Below are 6,587 nucleotides of genomic sequence, written 5' to 3' on the forward strand. Positions count from 1 at the left end.
AATATGAAATAAATTTTCCCCGTCTAGTTAGAAAATCTAGGATAGGGTGAATATTTTTTTAAATCAAAATAAATATTTTGAACACATGCAATATTTTTAATGCAATAAAAATTGCAAATAAAATCCAAATAAATTCCAAATAATGATTTTAACATTTTTCCTCCAGTATTTCAATTGTTTTGGAGAAGTCATATTTTCCCCCCTCGTTTTATTTTAAAGTGAAATATTTTTCCGGAGAGAAAAATAATTAAAACCACAATCCTCGTCTTATTATTTGATGAAAATCAAATATGAAAATTTGAGAAAATCCCCAACTCTCTCCGAGGGTCCTTGAGTTGCTTAGGATTTATCGAGGATTTGTCAAAATGCAATAAAACATGATATGCAATGATGATCTATGTATAACATACCAAATTGAAAATTTGGGATGTTACATTATGTATGTTAGTTGATATTATTGATCCATATACTCTATAAGTGTTTATATGTCTATTAGTTTTGTACATTATTGGTTGATTGACTCGGTATTTTGAATCTTGAGACATCGCTCGTGTACATATCTAAATGGGAGTACACATTATGCTGCATGTGACACTTGAGATGGACATAAAGTGGTTTTAAATATTCGAATTCACCTAAAACTGGATTCTAGCTTCTGAATTCGAGTATCAGCATTTGTAAATCATATTCATATATGACAGTGGAATACATCTCTGTTGTGCTTTTGAAGATATATAAAAACACATAGAATGATTTATAGAGATTTGTATAAGAATACAAAATGGATTCGAATTTAGTTGCCAGGGTAAACGTGGATGTGATGTCTCCCTCAGGATGGTGCCAGAAAGCTCCTGTCTGCTAGGACTACGTCGGTATTTCCCCAAAGAGGAAGGGATGATGTTAGCACAGCGACGGTAGGTATTTCCCTTAGTGATGAAACCAAGGTTGTCGAACCAGTAGGAGAACCAAGCAACACAACGTAAACAACACCTGCACACAAATAACAAATACTCGCTACCCGACGTGTAAAATGGGTTGTCAATCCCTTTCGGGTACGGCGCCCCCAGATAGGCAAACGGACGTGAATAAAATTATAGTGGATTGATATATCAAACGCCAAATAAAATAAATAAGAATAAATTGCAGCAATGTATTTTGTATTTTTGGTTTAATAGATCCGAAAATAAAAGCAAAGGAAGAGTAGATCGCAAAGGCAAATAATATGAGAAAGAGACCCGGGGGCCATAGGTTTCACTAGTGGCTTCTCTTGAGAAAAATAGCAAACGGTGGGAGAACAAATTACTGTTGGGCAATTGATAGAACTTCAAATAATCATGACGTTATCCAGGCAATGGTCATTATATAGGCATCACATCCAAGATTAGTAAACCGACTCCTACCTGCATCTACTACTATTACTCCCCACATCGACCGCTATCCAGCATGCATCTAGTGTATTAAGTTCATGGAAAAACAGAGTAATGCAATAAGAACGATGACATGATGTAGACAAGATCCATCTATGTAGAGATAGACCCCAACATTCTATCCTTAGTAGCAATGATACATACGTGTCGGTTCCCCTTCTGTCATTGGGATCAAGCACCGTAAGATCAAACCCACTACAAAGCACCTCTTCCCATTGCAAGATAAATAGATCAAGTTGGCCAAACAAAACCCAAATATCGGAGAAGAAATACGAGGCTATAAGCAATCATGCATATAAGAGATCAAAGAAACTCAAATAACTTTCATGGATATAAAAAGATAGATCTGATCAAAAACTCAAAGTTCATCGGATCCCAACAAACACACAGCAAAAAGAGTTACATCATATGGATCTCCAAGAGACCATTGTATTGAGAATTCAGCGAGAGAGAGGAATCCATCTAGCTACTAACTACAGACCCGAAGGTCTACAAAGAACTACTCACGCATCATCGGAGAGGCACCAATGGAAGTGGTGAACCCCTCCGTGACGGTGTCTAGATTGGATCTGGTGGTTCTGGACTCTGCGGCGGCTGGAATTGATTTTCGTCGACTCCCCTAGGGTTTCTAGAATATTGGGGTATTTATAGAGCAAAGAGGCGGTTCGGGGGGCACCCGAGGTGGGCACAACCCACTAGGGCACGCCTGGGCCTCCTGGCGCGCCCTGGTGGGTTGTGCTCTCCTCGGAGCACCCCCCAGGCGCAGCCAGGGCCCATTCAGTGTCTTTTGGTCCATAAAAAAATCTCTGTACAGTTTCATTGCATTTGGACTCCGTCTGATATTTATTTCCTGCGATGTAAAAAACATGCAGAAAATAGCAACTTGCACTTGGCACTATGTCAATAGGGTAGTACCAAAATGATATAAAATGACTATAAAATGATTATAAAACATCCAAGATTGATAGTATAACAACATGGAACAATCAAAAATTATAGATACGTTGGAGATGTATCAGGACGCTTATTGTCCGAAAATTTGAAAGAGGCGGCAAAATATCCACTCCCACGTCGGCTGCCCGAAGCTTGTGTTTGCGAGATGGAAATTACTATCTACCCCTTACACGGACAATCCATCGGCCTAATTTCCACTGCTCTCAATAGGGGTAGGTTAGTACCTTCAATTAGACGTGACACGACCGCCTCTAAGCCCATTCAGACACGGTGGGCGCCAAACGTGGGCGGCAAAACACATTTGATTCCAGCTCATCCGAAAGACCTCTGTCTCTCCCTCCATTTCCCCATTCATACACGGTGGGCGGCAAAACAAACTCGACTTGGCCAAAATCGATGTAGGTAAATATTTTCAATAGGGGCAGGTTTGTAACTTCACTCAGACGTGACACAACGGCCCAACCTGTCAGCGCCATTCATACACCGTGGCACCAACCATGGGCGCCAAAACACCCTCTCCTCGCCCGAAATCAGTTTGTGCAAATATTGGGGAGATGCGAGATAACCGTCCTATCCCCAACCGACGAGACAACCAAATTTTAAATGGGGGCTAAGTTCATAACTTTCCCACATTTCAGATGGGCGCGTCCCAAAAACATGGTTCCCCATATCCTCTCCCTCCATTTTCCCATTCGTACACCGTCCGCGCTAGAACACAATCCCCACATCAGCCTCCTTTGTCCGCCACCCATCCATCACCGCCGTCCTCCACACCATCCATCATCGCCGTCCTCCACCATGCCGGAGCGCCTACCAAGACCGCGCCATCCACTGCTAGAGATGGACGTTTCTCATCCATGGCGACGGATCAGGAGCCTTGCATCGTGTCCTCTCGCTTCATTGGCGCTGTCGTCCTCCTTGCCGGGGCCGTTCCCACGACCTTCTCGTCCACCGCAATGGACCTTATCCCCCGATGCACCCGTCTACCGTCACAGATCTGCTTCAATGCCACCGACAGCCATCGCACCCCCGATGCCTACACGGTGCCGCAAGAGAGGTGGTACTTCATATCTACTCAACTTTTTGATCTCAACCAGAAAATAGATCGTAACTTTGTTACTGTACTTTCTTTTCAACTCTTAGAATTTAGTGAAGTAAATATGCCCTAGAGGCAATAATAAAGTATTATATATTTCCTTATATCATGATAAATGTTTATTATTCATGCTAGAATTGTATTAACCAGAAACATAATACATGTGTGAATACATAGACAAACAAAGTGTCACTAGTATGCCTCTACTTGACTAGTTCGTTAATCAAAGATGGTTATGTTTCCTAGCCATAGACATGAGTTGTCATTTGATTAACGGGATCACCTCATTAGAAGAATGACGTGATTGACATGACCCATTACATTAGCTTAGCACCCGATCGTTTAGTATGTTGCTATTGCTTTCTTCATGACTTATACATGTTCCTATGACTATGAGATTATGCAACTCCCGTTTACCGGAGGAACACTTTGTGTGCTACCAAACGTCACAACGTAACTGGGTGATTATAAAGGTGCTCTACAGGTGTCTCCAAAGGTACTTGTTGGGTTGGCGTATTTCGAGATTAGGATTTGTCACTCCGATTGTCGGAGAGGTATCTCAGGGCCCACTCGGTAATGCACATCACTATAAGCCTTGCAAGCATTGTGACTAATGAGTTAGTTGCAGGATGATGTATTACGGAACGAGTAAAGAGACTTGCCGGTAACGAGATTGAACTAGGTATCGAGATACCGACGATCGAATCTCGGGCAAGTAACATACCGATGACAAAGGGAACAACGTATGTTGTTATGCGGTCTGACCGATAAAGATCTTCGTAGAATATGTAGGAGCCAATATGGGCATCCAGGTCCCGCTATTGGTTATTGACCGGAGAGGTGTCTCGGTCATGTCTACATAGTTCTCGAACCCAAAGGGTCCGCACGCTTAAAGTTACGATGACAGTTTTATTATGAGTTTATATGATTTGATGTACCGAAGGTTGTTCGGAGTCCCGGATGTGATCACGGACATGACAAGGAGTCTCGAAATGGTCGAGACGTAAAGATTGATATATTGGACGACTATATTCGGACACCGGAAGTGTTCCGGAGAAGTTTCGGATTAAACCGGAGTGCCGGAGGGTTACCGGAACCCCCCGGGGAAGTATTGGGCCTTAGTGGGCCTTGAGGGGAGAGAGAGGGCAGCAGCCAGGTGGTGGTGCGCCCCCTCCCAGAGGAGTCCTAGTTGGACTAGGAGAGGGGGGCGCAGCCCCCTTCCCTCTCCCTCTCCCTCTCTTTCCTTCCCCCCTTCTTTTCCTAGTAGGACTAGGAAAGGGGAGTCCTACTCCTACTAGGAGGAGGACTCCCCCCCTCTCCTTGGCGCGCCCCATAGGCAGCCGGCCTCCCCCTTGCTCCTTTATATACGGGGGCAGGGGGGCACCTAAGAACACACTTGATATACGATATTTTAGCCGTGTGCGGTGCCCCCCTCCACCAGATTACACCTCGATAATACCGTTGCGGAGCTTAGGCGAAGCCCTGCGTCGGTGGAACATCATCATCGTCACCACGCCGTCGTGCTGACGAAACTCTCCCTCAACACTAGGCTGGATCGGAGTTCGAGGGACGTCATCGAGTTGAACGTGTGTAGAACTTCGGAGGTGCCGTGCGTTCGGTACTTGATCGGTCGGATCGTGAAGACGTACGACTACATCAACCGCTTTGTGATAACGCTTCCGCTGTCGGTCTACGAGGGTACGTGGACAACACTCTCCCCTCCCGTTGCTATGCATCACCATGATCTTGCGTGTGCGTAGGAATTTTTTTGAAATTACTACGTTCCCCAACAGTGGCATCCGAGCCTGGTTTTATGCGTTGATGCTATGCACGAGTAGAACACAAGTGAGTTGTGGGCGATATAAGTCATACTGCTTACCAGCATGTCATACTTTGGTTCAGCGGTATTGTGAGATGAAGCGGCCCGGACCGACATTACGCGTACGCTTACGCGAGACTGGTTTCACCGTTCGGAGCACTCGTTGCTTAAAGGTGACTGGCGGGTGTCTGTCTCTCTCACTTTAGTTGAACCGAGTGTGGCTACGCCCGGTCCTTGCGAAGGTTAAAACAGCACCAACTTGACAAACTATCGTTGTGGTTTTGATGCGTAGGTAAGAACGGTTCTTGCTAAGCCCGTAGCAGCCACGTAAAATATGCAACAACAAAGTAGAGATCGTCTAACTTGTTTTTGCAGGGCATGTTGTGATGTGATATGGTCAAGACATGATGTGATATAATGTGTTGTATGAGATGATCATGTTTTGTAACCGAGTTATCGGCAACTGGCAGGAGCCATATGGTTGTCGCTTTATTGTATGAGATGCAATCGCCATGTAATAGTTTTACTTTATCACTAAACGGTAGCGATAGTCGTAAAAGCAATAAGTTGGCGAGACGACAACGATACTACGATGGAGATCAAGGTGTCGAGCCGGTGACGATGGTGATCATGATGGTGCTTCGGAGATGGAGATCACAAGCACGGTGCTTTGGAGATGGAGATCACAAGCACAAGATGATGATGGCCATATCACGTCACTTATATTGATTGCATGTGATGTTAGTCCTTTATGCATCTTATCTTGCTTTGATTGACGGTAGCATTATAAGATGATCTCTCACTAAAATTTCAAGATAAAAGTGTTCTCCCTGAGTATGCACCGTTGCAAAAGTTCTTCGTGCTGAGACACCACGTGTTAATCGGGTGTGATAGGCTCTACGTTCAAATACAACGGGTGCAAAACAGTTGCACATGCGGAATACTCAGGTTAAACTTGACGAGCCTAGCATATGTACAGATATGGCCTCGGAACACAGAGACCGAAAGGTCGAGCGTGAATCATATAGTAGATATGATCAACATAGTGATGTTCACCATTGAAACTACTCCATCTCACGTGTTAATCGGACATGGTTTAGTTGCTTTGGATCACGTAATCACTTAGATGATTAGAGAGATGTCTATCTAAGTGGGAGTTCTTAAGTAATATGATTAATTGAACTTAAATTTATCATGAACTTAGTACCTGATAGTATCTTGCTTGTCTATGTTAATTGTAGATATATGGCCCGTGCTGTTGTTCCATTGAATTTTAATGCGTTCCTTGAGA

The sequence above is a fragment of the Aegilops tauschii genome, chromosome 3 (genome assembly GCF_002575655.3).
Source record: "Aegilops tauschii subsp. strangulata cultivar AL8/78 chromosome 3, Aet v6.0, whole genome shotgun sequence".
In the NCBI taxonomy this organism is placed as follows: Eukaryota; Viridiplantae; Streptophyta; class Magnoliopsida; order Poales; family Poaceae; genus Aegilops; species Aegilops tauschii.